We start from the raw sequence: 21,239 nt of genomic DNA, 5'->3' as shown, positions 1-21,239 counted from the left end.
GAGGAAGGAAAAAGACACTCACAGTACTACGTAACGATGGATGAGGCCCTTCGATAATTTCCTGATGGATGATCAACAAAACACACCACTCAGATCACTCAGTAAATCTGCTTCTGAGTGTCAACACCTTCCTTGTTTCACAGGCGCGAGTGTATGTGCGTTTCTTGTCCAAAAGTTCCACGGAATTCACCAATATGACACTCAGAGATTAATGTGACTCCTCGGAGACTTAGGTGACACTCTGGAACTAAGATGACATTCTGCGGTTGACACTTGACACTAAGATGACAATTAGTTGTTAATATGATACTCTTGGGCATTGACATCCAATATGTTGTGGACTTTCAGAGAGACAGCACTACTTCGTAAACAAATGGACGGCAGCGTTGAGACAGTAGACAAGTCGGAGCGCTTAGACAGCGTAGGATGGCTCTGCACAGACAACACCAGGCGGGTCCCTTCGGACGGCAGAGGACGACCCACTCGAAACAGCAGAGAATGGAGGCTGTGAGAGCAGACATACGGCTGCGTCCAGACAGCAGACAAGCGAGCGTATGACACGAACAAGGACAGTTGTCCACTGCGCCACAGATATTCCCTTGGAAAGGTGAGACAGCAGCTCTCTGCACGTAAGACACAAACAATGATAGCTGTCCACGGAGCCACTGATCTTCCCTAGGAGAGGAGAGACAGCAGCTCTCTGCACTGGCGTCCACTTAGCACTGACTAGTTCATCCCATAACCCTCATGTTACTCTCCATACTCTATATCCAATTATATCTATAACCTAATCAGTGATAATTATATATACCAATGAATAATGGTCAGCACATTGCTCAGCCTCTGCCTCACCCAGTGCACCACCAAACTGCAATGTAAAATACTAGAATTTTTATTCATACATTGTTTATAGTGTACAAGATTATTATTCAACTTGGCACAGAAGCGATAAGAAAAAGGATATATGTCAACACGATAGTCACTGAAAGTATGGTCGAACTTAGCTATAATGAAGAGAGAGAGAGAGAGGGAGAGAGAGAGGAGAGAGTGAGAAAGAGACAGAGACAGAGAGAGGATATCACGTATTATGATGGTCAGTCAGTAGGTCATTTCTAAACTGCCTGAGACAAACACTTATACGTGAGTGGGAGTACATGGGAAGGTCAAATAAGAGAAGACGTGGAAGTCCACACCGAGGCTATCTACCGATAACTATATTAATTATACTTAGATTAAGGTGTGTGAGTCAAAGATAGGAAAGGCGGAAGTTCTCTTCCCAGCCTCCACTTCCTCCGGTCACTGCAGACATGAAAACCCGGGGAAAACAAATATATCATAACATACTATAAAAATGTCAAGAAGTTTATAGGACAGATGGAACCTGAAAGGAGAAGATACTACAACTACCTCTACTAAATTACTACTGTTACTATCTTCAACTACTGTTACTATCTTCAACTACTGTTACTATCTTCAACTACTGTTACTTTCTTCAACTACTGTTACTATCTTTAACTACTGTTACTATCTTCTACTACTGTTACTATCTTCTAATACTGTTACTATCTTCAACTACTGTTACTATCTTCAACTACTGTTACTATCTTCAACTACTGTTACTTTCTTCAACTACTGTTACTATTTTCAACTACTGTTACTATCTTCAATTACTGTTACTATCTTCAACTACTGTTACTATCTTCAACTACTGTTACTATATTCAACTACTGTTACTATCTTCAACTACTGTTACTTTCTTCAACTACTGTTACTATCTTCAACTACTGCTACTATCTTCAACTACTGTTACTATCTTCAACTACTGTTACTATCTTCAACTACTGTTACTTTCTTCAACTACTGTTATTATCTTCAACTACTGTTACTATCTTCAACTTCTGTTACTATCTTTAACTATTGTTACTATCTTCAACTACTGTTACTATCTTCAACTACTGTTACTATCTTCAACTACTGCTACTATCTTCAGCTACTGTTACTATCTTCAACTACTGTTACTATCTTCAACTACTATTACTTTCTTCAACTACTGTTACTATCTTCAACTACTGCTACTTTCTTCAACTACTGTTACTATCTTTAACTACTGTTACTATCTTCTACTACTGTTACTATCTTCTAATACTGTTACTATCTTCAACTACTGTTACTATCTTCAACTACTGTTACTATCTTCAACTACTGTTACTTTCTTCAACTACTGTTACTATTTTCAACTACTGTTACTATCTTCAATTACTGTTACTATCTTCAACTACTGTTACTATCTTCAACTACTGTTACTATATTCAACTACTGTTACTATCTTCAACTACTGTTACTTTCTTCAACTACTGTTACTATCTTCAACTACTGCTACTATCTTCAACTACTGTTACTATCTTCAACTACTGTTACTATCTTCAACTACTGTTACTTTCTTCAACTACTGTTACTATCTTCAACTACTGTTACTATCTTCAACTTCTGTTACTATCTTTAACTACTGTTACTATCTTCAACTACTGTTACTATCTTCAACTACTGTTACTATCTTCAACTACTGCTACTATCTTCAGCTACTGTTACTATCTTCAACTACTGTTACTATCTTCAACTACTATTACTTTCTTCAACTACTGTTACTATCTTCAACTACTGCTACTATCTTCAACTACTGTTACTATCTTCAACTACTGTTACTATCTTCTACTACTGTTACTATCTTCTAATACTGTTACTATCTTCAACTACTGTTACTATCTTCAACTACTGTTACTATCTTCAACTACTGTTACTTTCTTCAACTACTGTTACTATTTTCAACTACTGTTACTATCTTCAATTACTGTTACTATCTTCAACTACTGTTACTATCTTCAACTACTGTTACTATCTTCAACTACTGTTACTATCTTCAACTACTGTTACTATCTTCAACTACTGTTACTATCTTCAACTACTGTTACTATCTTCAATTACTGCTACTATCTTCAACTACTACCATCTTCAACTACTGTTACTGTCTTCAACTACTGTTACTATCTTCAACTACTGTTACTATCTTCAACTACTGTTACTATCTTCAACTACTGTTACTATCTGCAACTACTGTTACTATCTTCAACTACTGCTACTATCTTCAACTACTGCTACCATCTTCAACTACTGTTACTATCTTCAACTACTGTTACTATCTTCAACTACTGTTACTATCTTCAACTACTGTTACTATCTTCAACTACTGTTACTTTCTTCAACTACTGTTACTATTTTCAACTACTGTTACTATCTTCAATTACTGTTACTATCTTCAACTACTGTTACTATCTTCAACTACTGTTACTATCTTCAACTACTGTTACTATCTTCAACTACTGTTACTATCTTCAACTACTGTTGCTATCTTCAACTACTGCTACTATCTTCAACTACTACCATCTTCAACTACTGTTACTGTCTTCAACTACTGTTACTATCTTCAACTACTGTTACTATCTTCAACTACTGTTACTATCTTCAACTACTGTTACTATCTGCAACTACTGTTACTATCTTCAACTACTGCTACTATCTTCAACTACTGCTACCATCTTCAACTACTGTTACTATCTTCAACTACTGTTACTATCTTCAACTACTGTTACTATCTTCAACTACTGTTACTATCTTCAACTACTGCTACTATCTTCAACTACTACCATCTTCAACTACTGTTACTGTCTTCAACTACTGTTACTATCTTCAACTACTGTTACTATCTTCAACTACTGTTACTATCTTCAACTACTGTTACTATCTGCAACTACTGTTACTATCTTCAACTACTGTTACTATCTTCAACTACTGTTACTATCTTCAACTACTGTTACTATCTTCAACTACTGTTACTATCTTCAACTACTGTTACTATCTGCAACTACTGTTACTATCTTCAACTACTGCTACTATCTTCAACTACTGCTACCATCTTCAACTACTGTTATTATCTTCAACTACTGTTACTATCTTCAACTACTGCTACTATCTTCAACTACTGCTACTATCTTCAACTACTGTTACTATCTTCAACTACTGTTACTATCTTCAACTACTGCTACTATCTTCAACTACTGTTACTATCTTCAACTACTGCTACTATCTTCAACTACTGTTACTATCTTCAACTACTGTTACTATCTTCAACTACTGTTACTATCTTCAACTACTGTTACTATCTTCAACTACTGTTACTATCTTCAACTACTGTTACTATCTTCAACTACTGTTACTATCTTCAACTACTGCTACTATCTTCAACTACTGTTACTATCTTCAACTACTGTTACTATCTTCAACTACTGCTACCATCTTCAACTACTGCTACTATCTTCAACTACTGCTACTATCTTCAACTACTGTTACTATCTTCAACTACTGTTACTATCTTCAACTACTGTTACTATCTTCAACTACTGTTACTATCTTCAACTACTGTTACTATCTTCAACTACTGCTACTATCTTCAACTACTGTTACTATCTTCAACTACTGTTACTATCTTCAACTACTGTTACTATCTTCAACTACTGTTACTATCTTCAACTACTGTTGAACCACTGGCACTCACAGAGCTGTGTACCAGTGGATCAGTAGTCTAACTTGTAGTTACCATCGGTTCAGCGATGTACTGATCATGTCGAGTCCAGGCTGAGGGACTGTTTACCTCGCACTCCTCCTCATCTTCAAATGTAATTCTCTGTATTGGACTGAAGAAGCCACTGGCTGGCGAAACGTTTCCTCAGTAAAGATCCACAAATGTCGCACAACTGACTAAATCTTCGACTATTACATCTTGACTTATTGTACTGACATTTTCTTCAACTAATAAATTATATATTATTGTCATTATCATTATTACCTATATTATTATTATCATTATTATAATGTAGATTGCGTTATTATTATTTATTACTCATGTTATTGATAAGATGTGACAGCCAAACAGCAAGAGATATAGCATTTGAGGTTATATGATAGGTATCCTTGGTTCGATCCCTGGTGCGGGTAGAAACATTGGGCGTGTTTTCTTACACCTGCTGTTCCTGTTCACCTAGCAGTAATTAGTTACCTGGGTTTTAGCCGACTGGTGTGGGGTCGCATCCTGGGGAACAAGATTAACCTAAGTTGCCCGAAATTCTTTAGTTAACCGAGGGGCTTTCTATATAGTATGTCACTGATGTCAGTTATGGTCTGTATAAGTTGTACCATGGTCTTGTAGAGAAAAAGATGATTATTATTATTATTATTATTATTATTATTATTATTATTATTATTATTATTATTATTATTATTATTATTATTATCATCATCATCATCATCATCATCATCCAGCAAGGTTAACTGCATCCTAACTCACACTAAGAGACTTTCAATACTTATAGGGTGAGATAAGATAAGGATTGTTCGGATTTTTAACCGGGAAGTTAACTATCCAAGTAAGTCAGTGCATCTTAGTTAGAAACAAGCCACCACTGGTTAGAAACAAGCCACCACTGGTTAGAAACAAGCCACCACTGGTTAGAAACAAGCCATCACCTGTTAGAAACATGCCACCACTGGTTAGAAACAAGCCACCACTGGTTAGAAACAAGCCATCACTTGTTAGAAACATGCCACCACTGGTTAGAAACAAGCCATCACTGGTTAGAAACAAGCCACCACTGGTTAGAAACATGCCACCACTGGTTAGAAACAAGCCACCACTGGTTAGAAACAAGCCACCACTGGTTAGAAACAAGCCATTACTGGTTAGAAACCACCCATCACTGGTTAGAAACAAGCCACCACTGGTTAGAAACAAGCCATTACTGGTTAGAAACAAGCCATCACTGGTTAGAAACAAGCCACCACTGGTTAGAAACATGCCACCACTGGTTAAAAACATGCCACCACTGGTTAGAAACAAACCACCACTGGTTAGAAACAAGCCATCACAGGTTAGAAACAAGCCACCACTGGTAAGAAACAAGCCATCACTGGTTAGAAACAAGCCACCACTGGTTAGAAACAAGCCATCACTGGCTAGAAACATGTTACCACTGGTTAGAAACAAGCCATTACCGGATAGAAACAAGCCATCACTGGTCAGAAACAATCCACCACTGGTTAGAAACAAGCCACCACTGGTTAGAAACAAGCCATTACTGGATACAAACAAACCACCACTGGTTAGAAACAAGCCACCACTGGTTAGAAACAAGCCACCACTGGTTAGAAATAAGCCATCACAGGTTAGAAACAAGCCACCATTGGTTAGAAACAAGCCACTACTGTTTAGGAACAAGCCACCACTGGTTAGAAACAAGCCACCACTGGTTAGAAACAAGCCACCACTGGTTAGAAACAAGCCACCACAGGTTAGAAACATGCCACCACTGGTTAAAAACATGCCACCACTGGTTAGAAATAAGCCACTACTGGTTAGAAACAAGCCAACACTGGTTAGAAACAAGCCATTACTGGTTAGAAACAAGCCATCACTGGTTAGAAACAAGCCACCACAGGTTAGAAACATGCCACCACTGGTTAAAAACATGCCACCACTGGTTAGAAATAAGCCACTACTGGTTAGAAACAAGCCAACACTGGTTAGAAACAAGCCATTACTGGTTAGAAACAAGCCATCACTGGTAAGAAACAAGCCACCACTGGTTAAAAACATGCAAACTCTGGTTAGAAACAAGCCACCACTGGTTAGAAACAAGCCACCACTGGTTAGAAACAAGCATTACTGGTTAGAAACAAGCCATCACTGGTTAGAAACAAGCCACCACTGGTTAGAAACAAGCCTCCACTGGTTAGAAACAAGCCACCATTGGTTAGAAACACGCCATCACTGGTTAGAAATAAGCCACCACTGGTTAGAAACAAGCCATCACTGGTTAGAAACAAGCCACCACTGCTTAGAAACAAGCCATCACTGGTTAGAAACATGCCACGACTGGTTAGAAACAAGCCACCACTGCTTAGAAACAAGCCATCACTGGTTAGAAACAAGCCATCACTGGTTAGAAACAAGCCACCACTGGTTAGAAACAAGCCATCAGTGGTTAGAAGCAAGCCATCACTGGTTAGAAACAATCCATCACTGGTTAGAAACATGCCACCACTGGTTAGAAACAAGCCATTACCGAATAGAAACAAGCCATCACTGGTCAGAAACAGTCCACTACTGGTTAGAAACGAGCCACCACTGGTTAGAAACAAGCCATTACTGGATAGAAACACACCATCACTGGTTAGAAACAAGCCACCACTGGTTAGAAACAAGCCACCACTGGTTAGAAATAAGCCATCACTGGTTAGAAACAAGCCACCATTGGTTAGAAACAAACTACTACTATTTAGAAACAAACCATCACTGGTTAGAAACAAGCCACCACTAGTTAGAAACAAGCCACCATTAGTTAGAAACAAGCCGCCACTGGTTAGAAACAAGCCATCACTTTTTAGAAACAAGCCACTACTGGTTAAAAACAAGCCACCACTGGTTAGAAACAAGCCACTACTGGGTAGAGACAAGCCATCACTGGTTAGAAGCAAGCCACCACTGGTTAGAAACAAGCCATCACTGGTTAGAAACAAGTCATCACTGGTTGGAAATAAACCATCGCTGGTTAGAAACTAGCCATCACTGGTTAGAAACAAGCCACCATTGGTTAGAAACAAGCCACCATTGGTTAGAAACAAGCCACTATTGTTTAGAAACAAGCCACCATTAGTTAGAAACAAGCCACCACTGGTTAGAAACAAGCCATCACTGGTTAGAAACAAGCCACTACTGGTTAGAAACAAGCCACCATTGGTTAGAAACAATCCACCATTGGTTTGAAACAATCCACCACTGGTTAGAAATAACCCATCACTGGTTAGAAACAAGCCACTACTGGTTAAAAACAAGCCACCACTGGTTAGAAACAAGCCATCACTGGTTAGAAACAAGCCACTACTGGTTAGAAACAAGCCACCACTGGTTAGAAACAAGCCACCACTGGTTAGAAACAAGCCATCACTGGTTAGAAACAAGCCACTACTGGTTAGAAACAAGCCACCATTGGTTAGAAACAAACCATTGGTTTGAAACAATCCACCACTGGTTAGAAATAACCCATCACTGGTTAGAAACAAGCCACTACTGGTTAGAAACAAGCCACCACTGGTTAGAAACAAGCCATCACTGGTTAGAAACAAGCCACCATTGATTAGAAACAAGCCACCATTGGTTAGAAACAAGCCACCACTGGTTAGAAACAAGCCACCACTGGTTAGAAACAAGCCACCACTGGTTAGAAACAAGCCACCACTGGTCTGAAACAAGCCACCACTGGTTAGAAACAAGCCACCACTGGTTAGAAACAAGCCACCACTGGTATGAAAGAAGCCACCACTGGTTAGAAACAAGCCACCACTGGTCTGAAACAAGCCACCACTGGTTAGAAACAAGCCACCACTGGTTAGAAACAAGCCACCATTGGTTAGAAACAAGCCACCACTGGCTAGATGAGTCACTTGCACTATGGGTATTTTCTTGTGTTGTTATGGTTGTTAGTGTTAGACTTGTTAGTTCCAGTATTACTGCTATAATTATTATTACTTCTGTAAAGTATAACCATCCAGTTATACAGATTATATCACAACGTATGATATATTTATGATTATACTAGCATATTAAATAGTGTTACTGGATCAATATATTTGGTATTAGAGCATATAATAATAATAATAATAATAATAATAATAATAATAATAATAATAATAATAATAATAATAATAATGTTAATAATAATAATAATATTAATAATAATAATAATAATAATAATAATAATAATAATAATAATAATAATAATGATAATAATAATAATAATAATAATAGTAATAATAACAATGTTAATAATAATAATAATAATAATATTAATATTAATAATAATAATAATAATAATAATATTAATAATAATAATAATAATAATAATAATAATAATAATAATAATAATAATAATAATAATAATAATAACAGTAATAATAATAATAATAATAATAATAATAATAATAATAATAATAATAATAATAATAATAATAATAATAATAATAATAATAATCTTTATTTCTACAAGTACACGTACAAGGTATACAGTCGTAGTTGACATCAGTGACATACTAATATATAGAAAGCCACTTGTTATGCTGAGCATTTCCGGCATATTAGGTCAGTTTTGTCCCAGGATGCGACCCACACCAGTCCACTAACACCCAGGTACCTATTTTACTGATGGGTGAAGAGGGACAGCAGGTGTTTGAAGGAAACACGTCACAATGTTTCCACACCCGTACCGGGGATCGAACCACGGACCTCAGTGTGTGAGCTGAGTGCATTAGGTGACTTAGGTTATGTGAACCATCCTGAAGACAACATCCCGTTGGGTAAAGTACGACAGGAAAACCCCCATTCCTCTCCCAACCCTTTCCCATATTTCCATCCTTACCCGTCTTACCAAAGCTCTCGTCAGAACCTCGTACCTCGTACGACAGATAACATGAAAATAGAAGCAGACGTAGGTACAGGAACAGACCAGGAGCTAAGACTCGATCCCTGCAACCACAAATAGGTGAGTACATCGGTGGCAGGAACAGACATGGGTGGCATGCACAGACATGGGTGGCATGCACAGACATGGGTGGCATGCACAGACATGGGTGGCATTCAATTCAATTCAAATTCAAAGTTTATTCTCTATAAAGATTATAATGTTGAATTTACAGAATTTGGTTGTTGTGTGGTTTACATGTAGTTAAATAATGATTACAGAGTGTACCACTAGAACGCCTAGCATGGCTAGGCATTTCGGGCAGACTTAGTTTAATTCTTTATTCTAAAATATTACAAATTATGAGGTAAGTTGGTATTATGGCTAAGTGACTAAATACTAGTTTGTGAGTTTAGCAATGTGAATGCTTTTGTTTTGGCACAGTACATAGTTTCAGTATTGGAGTAGCATAGGATTCATTATTTTAAGATTGAGATTAATATTTCTGTTTATGGTCAAATGGGTGAGTGAGTGTAAGTGTGAACCACCAGGTGGTATTCGTGTAGTTAGTTGATGGGGTGTATCAGGGAAATAAGATGTTTTCTGATGGTAGTTTTGAAGGTGATGAATGTGTCTGCAGTTCTAGAGTTCTCAGGTAGGGTGTTCCAGATTTTAGGGCCTTTGACATGCATTGAATTTTTGTAAAGGTTTAGTCGGACACGGGGAATGTCGTAGAGATGTTTGTGTCTGGTGTTATGCCTGTGGGTTCTGTCACAACTATCAAGAAAGCGTTTTAGGTCAAGGTTGATATTGGAGTTTAAGGTCCTGTAGATGTAGATTGCACAGTAGTAAGTGTGGATGTACTGAACAGGGAGTAAGTTTAGATCTATGAAGAGTGGGGGGGGGGGGGTGTTGCCAGGGATGGGATTTAGTGATTATTCTTACTGCAGCTTTTTGTTGGGTTATTATTGGCTTTAGGTGTGTTGCTGCAGTTGATCCCCAAGCACAAATAGCATAACTGAGGTATGGATAAATAAGTGAGTAGTATAGTGTGAGAAGGGCATTTTGCGGCACGTAGTATCGTATCTTGGAGAGGATCCCAACCGTTTTGAATACTTTTTTGGTTATGTGTTGGATATGGGTGCTGAAATTCAGGTTGTTGTCAAGGTATAGGCCTAGGAATTTACCCTCATTATGTCTGGTAATTAGAGTGTTGTCGATCTTAATGTTAATTTGTGCATCTCCTGCTCTGCTACCAAACATAATATAGTAGGTTTTGTCAGTGTTAAGCGTAAGTTTATTGGCTGTCATCCAAGTCGATATTTTGATCAGCTCCTCGTTAACAATGGTGTTGAGGGTGGCAAGATTAGGGTGAGAGATGACATAAGTCGTGTCGTCAGCAAAGAGAATGGGTTTCAGGTGTTGGGATACGTTTGGAAGATCATTGATGTGTATGAGGAAGAGCAGGGGACCAAAGACACTTCCCTGCAGAACTCCAGTATCAAGTGGCCGTGTTGTTGATGCTGTGTCTTTAATAGTAAGGTAAGATTTGAAATAAGCAAGCGCATGGCCTCTTATACCGTAATGGTCAAGTTTGTGGAGTAGGATGTCGTGGTCTACTGTGTCAAAAGCTTTTCTTAGGTCAATAAAAATTCCTAGTGGATATTCCTTATTTTCCAATGCTGTGTAAAGCAGATCTAGCATTTTTATGATTTCATCATTAGTGCTTTTAGTTTTCCTGAATCCAAACTGGCAGGGGTTGAGTATGTTTTGTGCTGTTATAAATGAATATAGTCTCCTGTGCACGAGTTTCTCAAAGATTTTGGATAGCAATGGTAAGTTTGATATTGGCCTATAGTTGTTTAATTCTGTAGGGTCACCACCTTTATGTATTGGTGTAACCCTTGCCATCTTGAGTAGTTTCGGGAAGGTGCTAGTTTCTAGTGACTTGTTAAAAAGTTATGAAATAGCATGCGAAAGGATATGGGCCGCTCGCTTGTACAGTAATGGTGGGACATGAGACAGATTCCCTGAGTTGTTTTTAAGTGACTTTATAATCTCGGTGACTTCCGAGGGCTCAGTTGGTGCAAGATAGAAGGAATTTGGGAAATTCCCATCTAGGTAGTCCCCGGCATGGGCATTGGTATGTGGGATTTTATTGGCGAGATTAGATCCTATGGTTGAGAAGAAGTCGTTTATCTTGTTAGCTGTGTCAGTGGGATGTAGTGGTGTTTTATTAGGTTTAGTTAGGACAATATTCTTGTTTTTTTTCAGTTTGTGGGTCCCTAGAATCTGAGAGAGTGTTTTCCAGGTCTTTTTTATATCTCCTCTAGTGTCTGTGAATCTACTGGAGTAGTATAGTTGTTTGGCTTTTTTTATTACTTTGGTGAGAACTGATGAATAGTGTTTAAGAATATCTTTGTGTATTAAGCCCTGTCTATATTGCTTTTCATATTGGTGTTTCTTGTCAATGGATTTCAGAATGGTGCTGGTTAGCCATGGGCAACCAAGCCGTTTGTTTGTGATCTGTTTCGTTTTTATAGGACAATGTTTGTTGTATAGTCTAAGTAATTTGTTAAGAAAAATGTCTGTCCAGTCATCAATACCATTGGCCTTGGAGAATTCTGTAGGCCAGTCAACAATCTCTAGGTCAGCTGTGAACTTCCTTATTGAGGCCTCGTCATGGAGTCTAAATGAGACTTTGTTGTATTCAAGTGGTGGTTTACTAATGTTTGTCAGGAGGAAGGTAGGGTAGTGGTCTGTAGTGCTATCTGTGATTATCCCTGATTTAAGGGGGGCTAGTATATTGGTCCATATGTGGTCTATTATGGTTGCACTTGTCTCAGTGAGCCTGGTTGGTTTAGTTATTGTTGGTATGAGAAGTGTGTTGTTCATATTGTTGATGAAATCAGTTACAGGCTGATCATCTAGTAAGCCAAGGTTGATGTTGAAGTCTCCAGCTAAGAGAAAGTGGTGCTTGTTCATTTGTCTGTTTGTTATTAGTGACTTTAATTTCTCACTGAAATTTGGGATGTTTTTGTGAGGTATCCGGTAAATGGCACCGATTGTTATAGGTGTCTTAAGGTTTTTTACAGTAAAATTAGCAAAAATGTATTCCCCATATTCATCACTAAAGCAAGTGGTGTTAATACAAGATAATTGGTTAGAGTAATAGATTGCAATACCACCCCCAACTTGGTTTGTTCTGCAGTTGTGAATTGCTGTGTATCCTGGTAGAGGGTAGATATCTATTGTGTCCTGCTTAAGCCAGGTCTCAGTAAGAATAATGCATGAGAAGGGTGTCTTTAGTGATTCAAGGAGTGCTAGGAGGTCATCATAGTGTTTGCTTAAGGACCTGATGTTGTAGTTAAGTACTGATAGACTTTTAGCATTGTTTAGGATAGTGGTGGCTTGTGATGCTGTGTAATAAAGGCAGTTACTTTCCAATAAGTTTTGATTGGGTGTCAGATTATGGAGGTTTAGATCAGCGTCAACGTGATCAATCATCTTCTAGGTTTAAATTATGGTTATTTATATCCTGAGTTGTGTGTTGAGTTCTAGTACTGATATCTGACATGGGTGGCATGCACAGACATGGGTGGCATGCACAGAAGCATCACTGGCTGGACGAGATGTCGTTGTTAGTTCCGTATCTTAGTTATACAGCCTCCACTCATCCTGTGTTACACTCAGAAGAATATAAAGATAAATAACGGATCCCTGAACTGAACCAGAGCTAAACGAGTTACTGTGGTAATGAATTATTTACAAGTTAATCATCTGGAAATAACAGTACAAGTATATACACATGTGAATTAAGTTATAAAAAATCACAATATAACCAGGGTACTGATTTAACGATGGAGCCCCGTAAGATCGTTAAACCCTTAGCACCCGGTGCTCTGGTTAGGAGGCAGCCTATATGGGAGTGTGTACATACGCCGCATAGTAACATACTCATTGCATGCCACACGAGGTGTTCAATCCCCTTTATTATGCTGTGTGCTCCCCTAAGTAGTACTTTATTAAGTCTACTTAAAAATCTTGATACAGTATACCTGGAGAAGGTTTCGGGGGTCAGGGCCCCGGCGGCCCGGTCTATAACCAGGCCTCGCGGTGGATCAGGGCCTGATCAACCAGGCTGTTACCGCTGGCCGCACGTAAACATACTCTCTGCAAAGAGGGATTTTACAAATACGATAAATGAGGTTAATTGGAATTAATCTAGAACGTTTTGGAGGCGAAAATCATGCTCAGATATAAGGATAGGTACGAAAGAATCCACCATAAATGGATGAGTACAAATAGGTGAGTACACACGCCTGATTGAAGAGGCACACGTGAGCAGCTTCCAGAGTAGGTATGAAGAGTCAGGAATCAGTATATGTCAGCTTATTTATAGGTTAAAAGTAGGGGTCGGGAGCTGAGTCTCGAACCCTGCAACTTCATTTCGGTGAGTACACCTGGGTGAGTGCACCATTTGGGAGTACATCTAGGTGAGTACACCAGTATGAGAGTACCTTCGTGAGTACTCCATTTGTGAGTACAACTAGATGAGTACACCAGAGTGAGTACATGTAGATAATTACACCAGGGTGAGTACATCTAGAAGATTACACCAGGGTGAGTACATCTAGAAGATTACACCAGGGTGAGTACATCTAGAAGATTACACCAGGGTGAGTACATCTAGATGATTACACCAGGGTGGGTACATCTAGAAGATTACACCAGGGTGAGTACATCTACATGACTACACCAGGGTGAGTACATCTACATGATTACACCAGGGTGAGTACATCTAGAAGATTACACCAGGGTGAGTACATCTACATGATTACACCAGGGTGAGTACATCTAGAAGATTACACCAGGGTGAGTACATCTACATGACTACACCAGGGTGAGTACATCTACATGATTACACCAGGGTGAGTACATCTAGAAGATTACACCAGGGTGAGTACATCTAGAAGATTACACCAGGGTGAGTACATCTAGAAGATTACACCAGGGTGGGTACATCTAGAAGATTACACCAGGGTGAGTACATCTAGAAGATTACACCAGGGTGAGTACATCTAGAAGATTACACCAGGGTGAGTACATCTAGAAGATTACACCAGGGTGAGTACATCTAGAAGATTACACCAGGGTGAGTACATCTAGATGATTACACCAGGGTGAGTACATCTAGATGATTACACCAGGGTGAGTACATCTAGAAGATTACACCAGGGTGAGTACATCTAGAAGATTACACCAGGGTGAGTACATCTAGATGATTACACCAGGGTGAGTACATCTAGAAGATTACACCAGGGTGAGTACATCTAGATGATTACACCAGGGTGAGTACATCTACATGATTACACCAGGGTGAGTACATCTACATGATTACACCAGGGTGAGTACATCTAGATGACTACACCAGAGTGGGTACATCTAGATGATTACACCAGAGTACATCTAGATGATTACACCAGGATGAGTACATCTAGCTGAATACAGCAGAGCGAGTACAACTGTGTGAGAGTACCTTGGTGAGTACACCAGAGTGAGTACATATAGATGAGTACACCAGGGTGAGTGCATATAGATGAGTACACCAGGGCGAGTACATCTAGATCATTACACCAAAGTGAGTACATCTAGATGATTATACCAGGGTGAGTACATCTAACTGAATACAGACGTGCGAGTACACCTGTGAGAGTACACCTGTGAGAGTACACCTGTGCTAGTACACCTGTGAGAGTACACCTGTGAGAGTACACCTGTGAGAGTACATCTGTGAGAGTACACCTGTGAGAGTACACCTGTGAGAGTACACCTGTGCTAGTACACCTGTGAGAGTACACCTGTGAGAGTACACCTGTGAGAGTACATCTGTGAGAGTACACCTGTGAGAGTACACCTGTGAGAGTACACCTGTGAGAGTACACCTGTGAGAGTACATCTGAGAGAGTACACCTGTGTGAGTACACCTGTGAGAGTACACCTGTGAGAGTACACCTGTGAGAGTACATCTGTGAGAGTACACCTGTGAGAGTACACCTGTGAGAGTACACCTGTGAGAGTACACCTGTGAGAGTACATCTGTGAGAGTACACCTGTGTGAGCACACCTGTGAGAGCACACCTGTGAGAGTACACCTGTGAGAGTACACCTGTGAGAGTACACCTGTGAGAGTACACCTGTGAGAGTACACCTGTGAGAGTACACCTGTGAGAGTACACCTGTGAAAGTACACGTGTGAGAGTACACCTGTGAGAGTACACCTGTGAGAGTAAACCTGTGAGAGTACACCTGTGAGAGTACACCTGTGAGAGTAAACCTGTGAGAGTACACCTGCGTGGGTACACGTTTGTGAGTACACCTGAGTGAGTACATCTGTGAGAGTACACCTGTGAGAGTACACCTGTGAGAGTACATCTGTGAGAGTACACCTGTGAGAGTACACCTGTACTCACCTAGTTGTACTCACCTAGTTGATGTTGCAGGGGTCGAGTCCAAGCTCCTGGCCCCGCCTCTTCACTGGTCGCTACTAGGTCACTCTCCCTGAACCATGAGCTTTATCGTACCTCTGCTTAAAGCTATGTATGGATCCTGACTCCACTACATCGCTTCCCAAACTATTCCACTTCCTGACTACTCTGTGGCTGAAGAAATACTTCCTAACATCCCTTTGATTCATCTGTGTCTTCAACTTCCAACTGTGTCCCCTTGTTACTGTGTCCAGTCTCTGGAACATCCTGTCTTTGTCCACCTTGTCAATTCCTCTCAGTATTTTGTAAGTCGTTATCATGTCCCCTCTATCTCTCCTGTCCTCCAGTGTCGTCAGGTTGATTTCCCTTAACCTCTCCTCATAGGACATACCTCTTAGCTCTGGGACTAGTCTTGTTGCAAACCTTTGCACTTTCTCTAGTTTCTTTACATGCTTGGCTAGGTGTGGGTTCCAAACTGGTGCCGCATACTCCAATATGGGCCTAACGTACACGGTGTATAGGGTCCTGAACGATTCCTTATTAAGATGTCGGAATGCTGTTCTGAGGTTTGCCAGGCGCCCATATGCTGCAGCAGTTATTTGGTTGATGTGCGCTTCAGGAGATGTGCCTGGTGTTATACTCACCCCAAGATCTTTTTCCTTGAGTGATGTTTGTAGTCTCTGACCCCCTAGACTGTACTCCATCTGCGGTCTTCTTTGCCCTTCACCAATCCTCATGACTTTGCACTTGGTGGGATTGAACTCCAGGAGCCAGTTGCTGGACCAGGTCTGCAGCCTGTCCAGATCCCTTTGTATTTCTGCCTGGTCTTCGATCGAATGAACTCTTCTCATCAACTTCACGTCATCTGCAAACAGGGACACCTCGGAGTTTATTCCTTCCGTCATGTCGTTCACAAATACCAGAAACAGCACTGGTCCTAGAACTGACCCCTGTGGGACCCCACTGGTCACAGGTGCCCACTCTGACACCTCACCTCGTACCATTACTCGCTGCTGTCTTCCTGACAAGTATTCCCTGATCCATTGCAGTGCCTTTCCTGTTATTCCTGCTTGGTCCTCCAGTTTTTGCACTAATCTCTTGTGTGGTACTGTGTCAAACGCCTTCTTGCAGTCTAAGAAAATGCAATCCACCCACCCCTCTCTCTCTTCTCTTACTGCTGTCACCATGTCATAGAACTCCAGTAGGTTTGTGACACAGGATTTCCCGTCTCGGAAACCATGTTGTCTGCTGGGGATGAGATCATTCCTTTCTAGATGTTCCACCATTCTTCTCCTGACAATCTTTTCCATGATTTTGCATGCTATACATGTCAGTGACACTGGTCTGTAGTTTAGTGCTTCATGTCTGTCTCCTTTTTTAAAGATTGGTACCACGTTTGCTGTCTTCCATGCATCAGGCAATCTCCCTGTTTCGATAGATGTATTGAATATTGTTGTTAGGGGTACACATAGCGCCTCTGCTCCCTCTCTCAGGACCCATGGAGAGATGTTATCTGGTCCCATTGCCTTTGAGGTATCTAGCTCACTCAGGGGTGGACGGCCAACAAGATAACACTGGTCAGGGGTGGACGGTCAACAAGATAACACTGGTCAGGGCTGGACGGTCAACAAGATAACACCGGTCAGGGGTGGACGGTCAACAAGATAACACTGGTCAGGGCTGGATGGTCAACAAGATAATACTGGTCAGGAGTGGACGGTCAACAAGATAACACCGGTCAGGGGTGGACGGTCAACAAGATAACACTGGTCAGGGCTGGACGGTCAACAAGATAACACTGGTCAGGGGTGGACGGTCAACAAGATAACACTGGTCAGGGGTGGACGGTCAACAAGATAACACTGGTCAGGGCTGGACGGTCAACAAGATAACACTGGTCAGGGGTGGACGGTCAACAAGATAACACTGGTCAGGGGTGGACGGTCAACAAGATAACACTGGTCAGGGGTGGACGGTCAACAAGATAACACTGGTCAGGGGTGGACGGTCAACAAGATAACACTGGTCAGGGCTGGACGGTCAACAAGATAACACTGGTCAGGGGTGGACGGTCAACAAGATAACACTGGTCAGGGCTGGACGGTCAACAAGATAACACTGGTCAGGGCTGGACGGTCAACAAGATAACACTGGTCAGGGCTGGACGGTCAACAAGATAACACTGGTCATGGCTGGACGGTCAACAAGATAACACTGGTCAGGGCTGGACGGTCGACAAGATAACACTGGTCATGGCTGGACGGTCAACAAGATAACACTGGTCATGGCTGGACGGTCAACAAGATAACACTGGTCAGGGGTGGACGGTCAACAAGATAACATTGGTCAGGGCTGGACGGTCAACAAGATAACACTGGTCATGGCTGGACGGTCAACAAGATAACACTGGTCAGGGGTGGACGGTCAACAAGATAACACTGGTCATGGCTGGACGGTCAACAAGATAACACTGGTCATGGCTGGACGGTCAACAAGATAACACTGGTCAGGGGTGGACGGTCAACAAGATAACACTGGTCATGGCTGGACGGTCAACAAGATAACACTGGTCAGGGGTGGACGGTCAACAAGATAACACTGGTCATGGCTGGACGGTCAACAAGATAACACTGGTCAGGGGTGGACGGTCAACAAGATAACACTGGTCATGGCTGGACGGTCAACAAGATAACACTGGTCAGGGGTGGACGGTCAACAAGATAACACTGGTCAGGGCTGGACGGTCAACAAGATAACACTGGTCATGGCTGGACGGTGATAACTTTACCAACTAACACGGTAAATCACTCTCCATTAGACATATGTTATATATAGATAAGAACACCCGGTTACAGCGACCTTCACTCAACATATTATTACCCCGTCAGGTATTTTGATGTGTTCTTATTATTTTCTGTTAATTTTATTTTCATATTCGCTAGTGTAGCTTAGCCTCGCTTTAGCTAACCTCGTCTAACTTTCTCTAGCAGAGCATTACCTTATCTAACCTTCTCTATTATAGATAAACATAGAGTGATAGTGTGTATGTGTGTGTGTGTGTGTGTGTGTGTGGTGTGTATGTGGGGAGAGAGAGAGGGAGGATACGGGTCCTGGACCATGACAGCAGGGCTCAGGACCAAACAATGACCTTGTATTAAGATCAGATCTTTCCTGTGGTGTTGCCTGCCTTATTAACAATACATTACATGGCCCTGTAGTGTACTTGTGGCAGTGTTGGCACTGCTGGAGACGAGGGAAGCAACGTCAGTCTACATGGCAGGTGATGACAGAGGGGACGGAATGGTAAGGTAGTTCATCCTACCTAGACGTCAAATGTGAGAAACATCTCAATTTGTTATCATTGGTTCAGCGGTAGTCATTGTGTGTACTCACCTAATTGTACTCACCTAATTGTGGTTGCAGGGGTCGAGACTCGGCTCCTGGCCCCGCCTCTTCACTGATCGCTACTGGATCCTCTCTCTCTCTGCTTCCTGAGCTTGATCATAAATCTTCTTAAAACTATGTATGGTTCCTGCCTCCACTACTTCACTTGCTAGGCTATTCCACTTGCTGACAACTCTATGACTGAAGAAATACTTCCTAACGTCCCTGTGACTCGTCTGAGTCTTCAGCTTCCAGTTGTGACCCCTTGTCCCTGTGTCCCCTCTCTGGAATATCCTATCTCTGTCCACCTTGTCTATTCCCCGCAGTATCTTGTATGTCGTTATCATGTCTCCCCTGACCCTTCTGTCCTCCAGTGTCGTCAGTCCGATTTCCCTTAACCTTTCCTCGTACGACATTCCCTTGAGCTCTGGGACTAGCCTTGTTGCAAACCTTTGTACTTTCTCTAACTTCTTGACGTGCTTGACCAGGTGTGGGTTCCAGACTGGTGCTGCATACTCCAGTATGGGCCTAACGTACACAGTGTACAGTGTCTTGAACGATTCCTTATTAAGGTATCGGAACGCTATTCTCAGGTTTGCCAGGCGCCCGTATGCTGCAGCGGTTATTTGGTTGATGTGTGCCTCCGGTGATGTGCTCGGTGTTATGGTCACCCCAAGGTCTTTCTCCCTGAGTGAGGTCTGTAATCTTTGTCCACCTAGCCTATGCTCTGTCTGCGGTCTTCTTTGCCCCTCCCCAATCTTCATGACTTTGCATTTGGCTGGATTGAATTCGAGAAGCCAGTTGCTGGACCACATGTCCAGCCTGTCCAGGTCTCTTTGCAGTCCTGCCTCATCCTCGTCCGATTTAATTCTTCTCATCAACTTCACGTCATCTGCGAACAGGGACACTTCAGAGTCTATTCCTTCCATCATGTCGTTCACATATATCAAAAATAGCACTGGTCCTAGAACTGACCCCTGTGGGACCCCGCTCGTAACAGGCGCCCACTGTGATACCTCTTCACGTACTATGACTCGTTGCTGCCTCCCTGTCAGGTATTCTCATATCCATTGCAGTGCCCTCCCTTTTACGTGCGCCTGATCGTCCAGCTTCTGCACTAATCTCTTGTGGGGAACTGTGTCAAAGGCCTTCCTGCAATCTAGGAAAACGCAATCTACCCACCCCTCTCTCTCGTGTCTTACTTCTGTTACCTTGTCATAAAACTCCAGGAGGTTTGTGATACAAGATTTGCCTTCCATGAACCCATGCTGGTTTTCATTTATAATCTTGTTCCTTTCCAAGTGTTCGACCACTCTCCTCCTGATAATCTTCTCCATGACTTTGCACACAATACCATGACTTTGCTGTGTGTGTGTGTGTGTGTGTGTGTGTGTGTGTGTGTGTGTGTGTGTGTGTGTGTGTGTGTGTGTGTGTGTACTCACCTAATTATGGTTGCAGGGGTCGAGACTCAGCTCTTGGCCCCGCCTCTTCACTGACCGCTACTAGGCCCTCTCTCTCTCTGCTTCCTGGCCTTTGTCATACCTCGTCTTAAACCTATGTATGGTTCCTGCCTCCACTACATCACTTTCTAGGCTATTCCACTTCCTGACGACTGTATGACTGAAGAAATACTTCCTAACATCCCTGTGACTCGTCTGAGTCTTCAGCTTCCAATTGTAACCCCTTGTCTCTGTATCCCATCTCTGGAACAACCTGTCTCTGTCCACCTTATCTGTTCCACGCAGTATCTTGTATATCGTTATCACGTCTCCCCTGACCCTCCTGTCCTCCAGTGTCGTCAATC

The 21,239-nt window shown here is 41.5% G+C and overlaps 1 protein-coding gene across 1 annotated transcript in view; it reads right to left on the bottom strand.

Annotated features, from left to right (window-relative positions):
* LOC128694424 (organic cation transporter protein) overlaps positions 1–746 on the bottom strand; it is a 23,994-nt gene extending 23,248 nt beyond the window's left edge. The window contains exon 1 of the mRNA XM_070097963.1: positions 23–746. The gene's annotated coding sequence lies outside the window, so the exon portion shown is untranslated. The remainder of the gene's footprint in view (positions 1–22) is intronic.
* Positions 747–21,239: the final 20,493 nt, after the last annotated feature.

Source organism: Cherax quadricarinatus, chromosome 60 (genome assembly GCF_038502225.1).
Source record: "Cherax quadricarinatus isolate ZL_2023a chromosome 60, ASM3850222v1, whole genome shotgun sequence".
NCBI lineage: Eukaryota > Metazoa > Arthropoda > Malacostraca > Decapoda > Parastacidae > Cherax > Cherax quadricarinatus.
Note: the sequence above shows the minus strand (reverse complement) of the source record. Positions and strands in the feature narration are given on the sequence as shown.